General features: G+C 43.2%; 1 protein-coding gene across 8 annotated transcripts in view; it reads left to right on the forward strand.

Annotated features, from left to right (window-relative positions):
- pde4ca (phosphodiesterase 4C, cAMP-specific a) overlaps positions 1-12,542 on the forward strand; it is a 64,873-nt gene that overhangs the window by 20,175 nt on the left and 32,156 nt on the right. The window lies entirely within an intron of this gene.

A 12,542-nucleotide genomic window follows, 5' to 3' on the forward strand; every position in this document is an offset into this window, starting at 1 on the left:
GATATAATGCAGTACATTTGGGAGTATGGGAGTCAGAAGGCAGGGAAATCACTGGCCTCTGGTATTTCTTCTTCTTCTTCACAATTTGGAAAGAGAATGTATTTTGTTCCCCCCCACCCAAAAAAATATGTAGGATATGCCCAAACAATAACCAACAAATGTGTGAAATTCTGGAATGAAAGTACTTGTATATTTAATTCAGTTGGATGGTTTAGGCTTAGAGTCTACTGGAAAAAGCAATCGCACTTATAGTGTACCAGAGCTTTTCCTACCAGTGAGAACAGCCCACTTGTTTTGTTTCACCCTCCTGTGCTGTATGACTACAAGATGGTCCACTGAAGGGGATTATAGAACAAGGGGACTCCTGCGAGCTTCTGAATAACTCCCCGACCCAGCCTTGCTCCCCAGAGAGCAAAATGGCTTCCTGACTGTGAGTAATCTCCCGTGGGCAGATTCTGCGTGTAGATTGAAGGGATGAGATGGGTGAGATAAAGAGCAGTATTAGTTCCAGTTTTGGGGTTTTCTTCACTGGTTGTTTGGATGAATCAGGGTTAGTCGAAGGAGGTGCTTAAACTGCTCTGCCTTGAGTGGGGGGGAGGGGGGCATTGGTTAAGAGTTTCCTTTTGCAAGGGTGGAGATTTCGTATTTTTTTGGCGTGAACTCTCCATTTCTAACAAGTATGAACACAAAGATTAAACATGCAGCAGACCAAATTACACAAGATTTGACTTCTGGGTTAAACTGAAATTAGACTGTGAGAGGCTAGCTGCCAGTCTGGTGCTCTATCATTAGTGGGCCGAGGGCGATCGATACCACAACCCAAATAAAGAAGTTTCCTGTTGTTGTTGTAACCGGTCTCCGCGGGCCGCTTCATCGCTTGCCTGTTAGCTGTCTGCTCTGGAGGAGTAGGGCTTTAAGTGTGGCCTTCTGTATGTGGTTGTTGGTGCATATGGACCTGCTTTATAATCCATTTGCCCGTTGGAAAACCTAGGAACACATGATTTAAATGGTGTTATTTTGCCCCGCCTTCCAGCTGTCTAAGTGAGCAAAAATGATAATCCGTCAAACGTCTGAAAAGCCTTTCATCTATGGAGGGTGTTATATGCTGGCTACCTGGTAATCTAATCCCTCATCACCTGCAAGAGTGCCTATGTCAAATCACCAAGAGCTTTACTCTTTACTTGGAGTGACCCTCTCAGCCCAATCTATTCTCATAAAGAAGTGTACAACGTGTCATTATTAAAGCAGCTGGAGAGGGAGATACACGGTTTTACACTACGGGTCAGGCACTCCCTCACATACACTCACCGGACAGATTATTAGGAATTAGTACCGGGTCATAACCCCCCCTTGCCTCCAGAACATCCGGAATTCTTTGGGGCATTCTACAAGTTGTCGGAAAGGTTCCACAGGGATGTTGGTCCATGTTGACGCGATGGCCTCACGCAGTTGCTGCAAATTTTGGACGGCAGTACATTCATGCTGCAAACAGTCCGTTCCATCTCATTTGAAAAAGATGCCCTGTTGGGTTGAGGTCTGGGGACTGCGCAGGTCACTCAAGTAAACTGAACTTGCTGTCATGTTCCACGCAATGTTTTTGCACTCCTCAATTGTCTAGTGTTGGTGATCGCGTGCCCACTGGAGCCGCCTCTTCTTGTTTTCCGCTGATAGGATTGGAACCCGGTGTGGTTTTCTGCTGCAGTAGCCCATGCGTGACAAGGATCGACGAGTTGTGTGTTCCCGAGATGGTGTTCTGCAGACCACTGTTGCACTGGGCCATTACTTGTCTGTTTTTGGTCTGCTTGTTTGCTTGCACGAATCCTAACATTCTCCTTCGACCTCTCTCATCAACTAACTGTTTTCGCCACAGGACTTCCGCTGACTGGATGTGTTTTTGCACCATTCTCTGTAAACCCTAGACACTGTTGGGCGTGAAAAGCCCAGGAGGGCAGCCATTTCTGAGATACTGGATCCAGCGCCCCTTACCGACGGTCATACCACGCTCAAAGTCACGTAGGGGATTCGTTTTGCCCATTTTAACGTTCAATAAAACCGTAACTGGTAACTGAATGCCTCGATGCCAACTTTGTCTGTAGGAACGATACATTTTCGTGAACGGGTGGCGTACTTCATAAATTGGCCAGTGAATGTATAGTGTCCTTATGGGTGCATCTTCAGACATAAGCAGAGAGGCTTGTGAGGAGTGGAACTGTAAAGGGGAGGATGGATACAAATGAGTCTGACGTCACGGCAGATTCGACTACCTCTGATTTACCATTGAGACGTTCCGCTCTGCTGCACCGAAATTAGATACATATTTTTTTGAATCGTTATACTTTTCATTCAGTTGACTGAATTTAGTTGACTGAGAACACTTTCTCATTTACAGCAACCACTTGGGGAATAGGTACAGTGGAGATATGTCCTGTCATGCTATATTTTATGTTCCGTATGATGTTATGATGAGGTGAGGTACGAGTAGGTGAGACATATAAGTGTTGGGTACATATGCTTCCCTCCACAACAACTTTTGTTTCCTGAAGAAAGCTGTGGTAGCATACTTCAGCTGATGGGGGTGGGGGTGGGGGGGTGGGGGGGGGGGGAGATATTTTGTGTTATTCGTAGAACCTAGTAGCCTACCACTAGTTTTTTTCGAAGATAGGAAAGAAGATAGATATTTCCTGGAATTCCAGAGTGAATCCTGGCGATTCACTGTCATGGTCTGTGAACGTCCAGTTTATAGACACATGGATCAACCTCAATCTATTCATTTCAAAATGTATTTAAAATTTAAAAAAACAACAGGCACAGGCTGTACATTTACGCCTGTGGTTGCTTTGCATACATAAGCAAACCGTCGTAGAAATTGATTTAGAGAGGCGCACCATTACCCTTTAAAAACCTTGTTACCAGCCGCATTAATATGCTTGAGGGAGGCAGACGAGCAGTCACAGTGTATCCTTACTTTAAATTGAAGGCGAAAAGCCAGTTGATTAAATCCATTAGTTTATTAAATCTGTTTTAGCCCTGCCGTCCATCCTCTGTTTCCTCCACCGTTCAGACCCAGCTGTCCGTCGAGGCCCTTTAATTTCATTTCCCTCAACACTCAAGTAAAAGGCCAAGTTAAAAAATGAAGCGGCAATGACATTTATGCAAGTAAATGGCACGGGGGGGAAGGGGGGAGTGGAAACATTTAATGGGGCCTAAGGATTATTTCTAAATGAGACATTGACACAACACACGTATGAGCTTTGTGTGTCTGCTCGGTCCGCTCGGTGTCCAAGCCAGAGGTTTGATTTATGTGTTATGTAATTTCATGTGAGTAAAGGGTTTGGGGCACAGACAGTTTTGGCTAGTGGTAAGTGAGTGAGGTAATTGAGGGTGCTTTAGTCACGATCCCCAGTATTCTACAGTAGGCCTACTTCCTGGAACAGAGAGTTGAACACATCAACCCCTTCATCCAACTTAACTTGAAGTGAGTGGAAAAGGAAGATATTAATGCTTGATATGTCAAATGTAGATAATATGAAGCCTGGGCCGGTGCTGTTTTTGTGGCCAAATGCAACTTAATAAAATAAAAAAATTGGGGCCAGAAAATAGAAACGCATTCTAAGAAAACATGACAAATTGCTTAGATTAGATGAATGTACTGCATTTGAAACGAAGGTTGACAATTGATTAATTCCATGGCATATCACATCAATGTGCTCTTGATCAAATAATTCAAGCCATTATCTAGAACCCGAAACACCTCATTTACACAGATTATAAAGTCATCAAGCCTTTTCCACAGAATAGCCTATAACTTACTCCTCTGGCAGGGGAGGTGCCGGTAACAGCCAGGAGAGGACTCGTTGTTATTAATGTGTCTAGAGGCATTTCCAAGCTTTTCTTAAATCCCTTATGAGTAGGGTGTAATGGTGGGTCTTGGAGATCCTCACAGGCATTCATCTATTCACAGACAGAGGCCTATTTGGGACAGCACTTCTACGGTGTGCTGCGGGGGTCATTAGTTACACGCTCACCGAGAGTTCTGTCGTGATTGAATAACTCTTTTGACTCGCCATACTGGATGCTTTCCTAATAACCCTCGACTTAACTGTCCACTAAGGAGATCTCCAGATCCAAGAAGATGTGAAACGCTTTCAAAGCCACCCCGTAGAAACCGTGAATGTGTGCCACTGCAAATACTAGACCATTAGCGCACATGCGAACGGGCTCCATTAGCGCACATGCGAACGGGCTCCATTAGCGCACATGCGAACGGGCTCTGTCTAAAAGTCGTCAACAATGCCACATAGCACTGCAGACGTTTGCAGTAATAATATCCCGATCCCAGCTGTGTTCCTTCTACTACTTTTCCCCACTCCAGTCATCAGTTTATTCCAGACCGCCTCCCCTTCCCTTCACCTCAGCCCTGGAACACACACTGCAGTAGCCCGAGCCCCTTTCCCCTCTCATCTCAGTCTAATGTTTTCTCTTGAGTGCAAAACGATCCCGGAGGATAACAGAGAGAGAGTGTCCTCATTGAGTCCCTGCCCCACAGGAGACCCTCCTGTTTTCATAGCCCAGGTCAGCCCCGGTGTTCTACGGTTCCTGCATGGAAAGACTGATGCGCCCCATTTGCTCTGTTTGTAGTTAGAAGGCCCTTTTTATGAATTATGACTCGGAGGTTTTCGACTCGGCGGCTTTTATAGTGAGCCTTTAGCCCTGCCGAACTAAGCAACCATCCTCTTTACAATTCGCTGTTGTGCGAGAGGTGTTCATTGGAGCAGAATTGTGCTTACGTACTTTGTTTACATGGGCTTCTATTTGTTTTAGTCAGTATTAGTATTTTATTTATGTGCCTAATGTCATATTTATGTTTCGATGCGTCAGGTGAGGCTAGGCCCGTGTTGGGTCAGTAACACTGTCCGACATTACACATTACATACTAATTCACAAAGGGGTATGTAATATGTCCTCACCAGACCTCTCAGACTGTATGGGTCATACGTCTCTTCCGGGTGTCCCAGTGCCATACGAATAGTTTTTATTTGGGGGTTTGAGGAAAGCGCTTGTGCTTGGAAACGGTGATTAAACCAATCAGAGAGAACTAGGAGCACACTTCCTCTGGGTTCCTCGAATCCCCATAACATGACCTAGCACAGCCAGGGATTACCAGTCCCAGAACACCAGATGGCTATCTCAGCGGCGTTTATAGAGTCATAGGGATGTACTGTGTGGCAAGGTGTGTGTGTGTGCGTGCATGCGTGCGTAGCCTGAACACAACAGTTAATTAGCTGTCTTTGGAGTTGTGCTATTTGTTTGCCTATATTTCTATTTTACTGGGAAGCCTTGTAATGTCTTGCCCTGCGGTTAATGCTCAGGTCCTTTGCATGCCAAATTTGATGAGTTGGATCCATTGAAGTAAAACTCATTGGTAAACCTCAAGTAAGCGAGTTCTAGAATGTTATGTACCCAAATTAAGACTATGGTCCATGGAAACGTGCAACAATATAGAGAACCTACAGTATAGTCGCCCCAATAAAGTAATAAAACGCAGTGAAAGTGAGTGCAGCCAGAAACGTATGCAAAACCAATCAGCAGGCATGCCAAAATGCACACGTGCTGATTATACAGACCTCCCAGACTGTGATTTTTCATACTCTTTCGCTGCTTTCTTTGAGGGTAAACTGCTCACAAACCATTTAGTTTATTAGCCATTAATTAACTCTTTGTTCATGTACTTATTAGCATATACAAATCATGAACGACAAGCCTTATACATGTGTTTACTTGATGTACTAGTAAACAAACTATGTACTAATGTTTATGATTAGTTTATATGCAGATCTTCAAATTAAGTGTTACAAATACATTAAGGGCACGGGCAATCTTTTCATTATATACTGTATAATCTATTCATCATAAAATAAAGAGTCAGCAAATGAATTATGTTCTCTGAGCCGATACTCTCTCCTGGCCCCAGCCCATTCCACATGTGAGGGTCACGTCCTCTCTCTAATGTCTGATTAGGAACAATGGAGACACAGTACAAACGCACACCAGACAGGCTGAACCAGAACGGGTGTCCCAGGAGACTGGTTATTCAACCTCAGCGGGCAGGGAGTGTTTTAATCCGACAGGCCTATAGTTTCACCCCAGTACCCCTCACAACCTCCCCCCACCCCCCCTCCTCATCCTGCCTGCGGCCTAATGTCTAATGCCACAGGAAAGGCAGTACATTGGAAACAAAACAAAGTCCCATTTATGTTGAATGTATGTTTTTTGCGCGACGTTTAAATGCCTGTTACGCAATAATCAAGGTTTTGTTATTTTTCATTTTTTAGGAGCATTTATGTCCGCTTGCTCTCATGTTGTATTTCTGGACTCGTCTCCTTTGGTCCATCTGTGCTGTGTGTGCGCCTTGCCATTTATACCAGAGATCTGTGTGATGAGATACACGTCTCCGCCCTAACGATGGGAGTCGTTGTCCCAAAGGCGGGAAGGCAGGCGACAAGGTTAGGTTCAAAATAAGCCCATAGAAATGCATTGGCCTGATTTTTTGACAGATTTTTTTTTAGCTCTCGCTTCGCCTCTTTCTCTATGGTCTACACACATGCCAAGCCCCTCCCCCTGCATCTCACGCCAACACAGTCGAGAGATCACATCTTCCTCTCTGACCAGTGGTTTCAGCTCGCCATTTATATTTGAGGCTTGGTCCAACAGAATGGGTCATATGGACACCAACACACATTGAGACATTATTTTACTGTAATAGGAGGAGATGTTCATTTTCTAACGATACCCTTTTTATGTCCCAACTACTCCAATTGCACACATTGCAGACGCTACTAAAACGAGTGTCAATGAACATTGATTATGGAAAATGAATGCTCAGTTTGTCACGCACGGCTTTGGGGTAACCACGTACCGCTAGCAGCTGTTTTGCCAAAGACTGTTATACTAGCTGTCTAGTCTGTGTTTTATAAATGTGCAATAAGCATAAACACACCATTTATATAGGGAAATGGCATTCGTTCTCATTCTGAGAAGTAAGGTAGGCCACTTGATTTCAACATCTGAACAAACTGGACAGGCTAGCATGCTGTTCAAACAGTTGGAGAATGACAGAAGGGTGTGTTCATAACAATTCAACTGTTCAACCTTGTAACTAGCAAATACACGGAACAAAAATATAAACGCAACATGTAAAGTGTTGGTCCCATGTTTCATGAGCTGAAATGAAACATCCCAGAAATATTCCATACACACAAAAAGCGTATTTTGTTTACATCCCTGTTAGTGAGCATTTATCCTTTGCCAAGATAATCCATCCACCTGACAGGTGTGGCAAATCAAGAAGCTGACTAAACAGCATGCTCATTACACAGGCGCACTTTATGCTGGGGACAATAAAAGGGGATGGGGAGTAATGAGGAGTATTTATCTCTGTTATAAAGCTCTTTTGTTAGGGAAAACCTCATTCTGATTGGCTGGGCCTGGCTCTCCAGTGGGTGGACCTATGCCCACCCATGGCTGCACCGCTGGCCAATCATGTAAAGTCCGTAGATTAGGGCCTAATTAGGGCCTTTATTTAGGGCCTTTATTTCAATTGACTGATTTCCTTATATGAACTGTAACTCAGTAAAAGCTTCCAATTGTTGCATATTGCATTTATATTTTTGTTCAGTATAGATCAAAGTAGGCTAAACGTGAAATATAAAGATTAGCTGGCTAATCACTAGCACGTGGGTTTAAGAGATTGTTGATGAGACCTCTGTTCATTCTCTATAGCCTAACGCCTGCTACAAGAAGTTAGTCATTATTAGTTCATGTGCATTATGCATGGTTTCAGTTAAATTTGTAACAAATTTTCATAGACAGACTTGAAAGCCAGATCAGTGATTATTGCACAAAAAAAGCTGGTTAAACTATTTTGATAAAATAATAAAATGATCAGTGGGTCTTCTGGTTGTGGAAGGCTTATATTTACTAGGTTGAACTTCACAAGCCTTGAATTCATTAGATTATTGCTGACTGTTTGAAATGCTGTGTATTTGACCTTTAATTGTCCAACAATGCTTTTTTAATTAAGAGACAACATTAAAAAAAACAATCTAGATATACAGTACCAGTCAAAGGTTTGGACACAGCGGCTATTTCAAAGGTTTTTCTTAATTTTTTATCATGTTCTACATTGTAGAATAATAGTGAATACATCAAAACCATGAAATAACACATATGGAATCATGTAGTAAGCAAAAAAGTGTTCAACAAATCAAAATATATTTGAGATTCTTCAAAGTAGTCACCCTTCACCTTCATGACAGCTTTGCACACTCTTGGCATTCTCTCAACCAGCTTCACAAGGAATGCCTTTCCAACCATCTTGAAGGAGTTCAAACATATGCTGAGCACTTGTTGGCTGCTTTTCCTTCACTTGGCAGTCCAACTCATCCCAAAAAAATCTCAATTGGGTTGAGGTCGGGTGATTGTGGAGGCCAGGTCATCTGATGCAGCACTCCATCACTCTCCTTGGTCAAATAGCCCTTACACAGCCTGGAGGTGTGTTTTGGTTCATTGTCCTGTTGAAAACAAATTATAGTCCCATTAAGCGCAAACCAGACAGGGTGGCGTATCGCTGCAGAATGCTGTGGTAGCCATGCTGTATAAGTGTGCCTTAAATTATAAATAAATCGCCGACAGTGTCACCAGCAAAGCACCCCCACACCATCACACCTCCTCCTCCATGCTTCATGGTGGGAACCACACATGCAGAGATCATCCGTTCATCTACTTTGCGTCTCACAAAGACACGGCGGTTGGAACCAAAAATCTCAAATTTGGACTCATTAGACCAAAGGCCAGATTTCCACCGGTGTAATGTCCATTTCCCCGTGTTTCTTGGCCCAAGCAAGTCTATTCTTCTTATTGGTGTCCTTTAGTAGTGGTTTCTTTGCCGCAATTCGACCATGAAGGCCTGACTCACGCAGTTTCCTCTGAACAGTTGATGTTGAGATGTGTCTGTCACTTGAACTCTGTGAAGCATTTATATGGGCTGCAATTTCTGAGGCTTGTAACTCTAATAAACGTATCCTCTGCAGCAGAGGTAACTCTGGGTCTTGCTTTCCTGTGGTGGTCCATGAGAGCCAGTTTCATCATAGCACTTGATGGTTTTTGCGACTGCACTTGAAGAAACTTTCAAAGTTCTTGAAATTTTCCGTATTGTCTGACCTTCATGTCTTAAAGTGATGTTGGACTGTCGTTTCTCTTTCCTTATTTGAGCTGTTCATGCCATAATATGGACTTGGTCTTTTCCTAAATAAGGCTATCTTCTTTATACCAACTCTACTTTGTCACAGCACAACTGATTGGCTCAAACGCATTAAGAAGGAAAGAAATTCCACAAATTAACTTTTTGGTTCCAACATGATTTCATATGTGTTATTTCAGAGTTTTGATGTCTTCACTATTATTCTACAATGTAGAAAATAGTAAAAATAAAGAAAAACCCTTGAATTGGTACTTTTGACTGGTACTGAATATTGTGAATAGGTTTGAAAAAAAATTAAGATATGACTTTTAGGCCATATCGCTCTAGTCACATCTCCCTCTGTCTGGAGTCAGTGGATTTAGGACCACAACATTATTTCAAACGCAACTGATGAGACAAAAAACTGATAAATAGAAGAAAGTTGAGTTATGCGTGAAACTTTTCTGTTCACGGTGCCTTGCGAAAGTATTCGGCCCCCTTGAACTTTGCGACCTTTTGCCACATTTCACGCTTCAAACATAAAGATATAAAACTGTATTTTTTTGTAAGAATCAACAAGAAGTGGGACACAATCATGAAGTGGAACGACATTTATTGGATATTTCAAACTTTTTTAACAAATCAAAAACTGAAAAATTGGGCGTGCAAAATTATTCAGCCCCCTTAAGATAATACTTTGTAGCGCCACCTTTTGCTGCGATTACAGCTGTAAGTCGCTTGGGGTATGTCTCTATCAGTTTTGCACATCGAGAGACTGAATTTTTTTCCCATTCCTCCTTGCAAAACAGCTTGAGCTCAGTGAGGTTGGATGGAGAGCATTTGTGAACAGCAGTTTTCAGTTCTTTCCACAGATTCTCTATTGGATTCAGGTCTGGACTTTGACTTGGCCATTCTAACACCTGGATATGTTTATTTTTGAACCATTCCATTGTAGATTTTGCTTTATGTTTTGGATCATTGTCTTGTTGGAAGACAAATCTCCGTCCCAGTCTCAGGTCTTTTGCAGACTCCATCAGGTTTTCTTCCAGAATGGTCCTGTATTTGGCTCCATCCATCTTCCCAACAATTTTAACCATCTTCCCTGTCCCTGCTGAAGAAAAGCAGGCCCAAACCATGATGCTGCCACCACCATGTTTGACAGTGGGGATGGTGTGTTCAGGGTGATGAGCTGTGTTGCTTTTACGCCAAACATAACGTTTTGCATTGTTGCCAAAAAGTTACATTTTGGTTTCATCTGACCAGAGCACCTTCTTCCACATGTTTAGTGTGTCTCCCAGGTGGCAAACTTTAAATGACACTTTTTATGGATATCTTTAAGAAATGGCTTTCTTCTTGCCACTCTTCCATAAAGGCCAGATTTGTGCAATATACGACTGATTGTTGTCCTATGGACAGAGTCTCCCACCTCAGCTGTAGATCTCTGCAGTTCATCCAGAGTGATCATGGGCCTCTTGGCTGCATCTCTGATCAGTCTTCTCCTTGTACGAGCTGAAAGTTTAGAGGGACGGCCAAGTCTTGGTAGATTTGCAGTGGTCTGATACTCCTTCCATTTCAATATTATCGCTTGCACAGTGCTCCTTGGGATGTTTAAAGCTTGGGAAATCTTTTTGTATCCAAATCCGGCTTTAAACTTCTTCACAACAGTATCTCGGACCTGCCTGGTGTGTTCCTTGTTCTTCATGATGCTCTCTGCGCTTTTAACGGACCTCTGAGACTATCACAGTGCAGGTGCATTTATACGGAGACTTGATTACACACAGGTGGATTGTATTTATCATCATTAGTCATTTAGGTCAACATTGGATCATTCAGAGATCCTCACTGAACTTCTGGAGAGAGTTTGCTGCACTGAAAGTAAAGGGGCTGAATAATTTTGCACGCCCAATTTTTCTGTTTTTGATTTGTTAAAAAAGTTTGAAATATCCAATAAATGTTGTTCCACTTCATGATTGTGTCCCACTTGTTGTTGATTCTTCACAAAAAAATACAGTTTTATATCTTTATGTTTGAAGCCTGAAATGTGGCAAAAGGTCGCAAAGTTCAAGGGGGCCGAATACTTTCGCAAGGCACTGTATATTGTTTTGATATTTCAACCCGTGTGTCCTGATTGCGTCTGGTATCGGTGGACAAAATCAACAAGCGCGCGATGGCGCACGTGAACACACGCACATGCCCGGTCTAGTCAGCATGTTACAAGTCCTGCCAGAGAGGAAGAGGCGACTCAAGAGGGCTTACTCCGCCCAAAATCTGTCCAAGTGAGATAAGCACGCATTAGTTGTGCCTGTTGTTCACATGCGTATGTTCCCTCTCATTGGCTAGAATGGTCCCAGCTGATCTCGCCTCCTCCTGCCTACCTTCCCTCTTTGAGAGGTCCTTGCTATCTGTGATCTTTGAGGCATCCCTACCCCCATTGAAGTTTACATTTTAAATGGTTCTGGTAAGGGTAAGGGTTCTGGTAAGAGTTATGGTTATGGTTAAGGTTAGGGGTTAGGGTCAGAATGTCCCAAGGGTCCCGTATAGCATTGGTGGTGTTGCTCTTTACTACCCTTGCAGGTGCAATGGAGTTTATAACAAGACAATGCTAATTTCTGTTTACGAACCGTTGTCAGAGTTAGCACTTCTCACTTCAAAAAAGTGAGACACTGGGCTTTACTTGACAGGCTTCTGTTGACCAGATAGGACATAGAAATGGTAAAATAGTAATTTCATGATGATTACCAAATAATTACTCTTTGGGATTCATTATCCATCCTTTAGTAGTAGGTAGTTGTCAATTGCGGTGAATTCTCTCAAGTAACATTAGGTAGCAAAGGTATTGTGTCCCTTATTACGACATGATTTTATAATAAAGATTGGGCTAACACCATTACCAGGACTGTAAAGTAAACCAATAGCCTACCAAGTTCTGCAAGTAGCGTTATAAGCAGTTGGCGGGAGCTTCTTCATTTCAAAGCCCTATGAATTGGCCAGCCGGTGCTGGAGTCTGGTGTAACTAACTATACAGTGGGTGTATGTCTGGAGAGTTCTGTGGATGAGAACGATGGATGAGTCGTCGGATGACAGGCCTGGCCTGTTTTTTTTCCGGAGCTACTCTTACTCTCCTCTGCCTCTCGTAATCTCTCTCCAACACTCGCACCGTGCCTCAGAGGGACGAGGTAGACCTCCCGCAGTGCAGGCAGGGCGCTCCCAGTGCTTTAATGTTCTCCAGCTGGAATTGACGCAGCCGGGACATACAGTGACGCAGGCAGGGTGTCGGGTAGCCAACCTACTGACAGGCTGACAT

This window comes from Oncorhynchus kisutch, linkage group LG30 (genome assembly GCF_002021735.2).
Source record: "Oncorhynchus kisutch isolate 150728-3 linkage group LG30, Okis_V2, whole genome shotgun sequence".
Taxonomy (NCBI): Eukaryota; Metazoa; Chordata; class Actinopteri; order Salmoniformes; family Salmonidae; genus Oncorhynchus; species Oncorhynchus kisutch.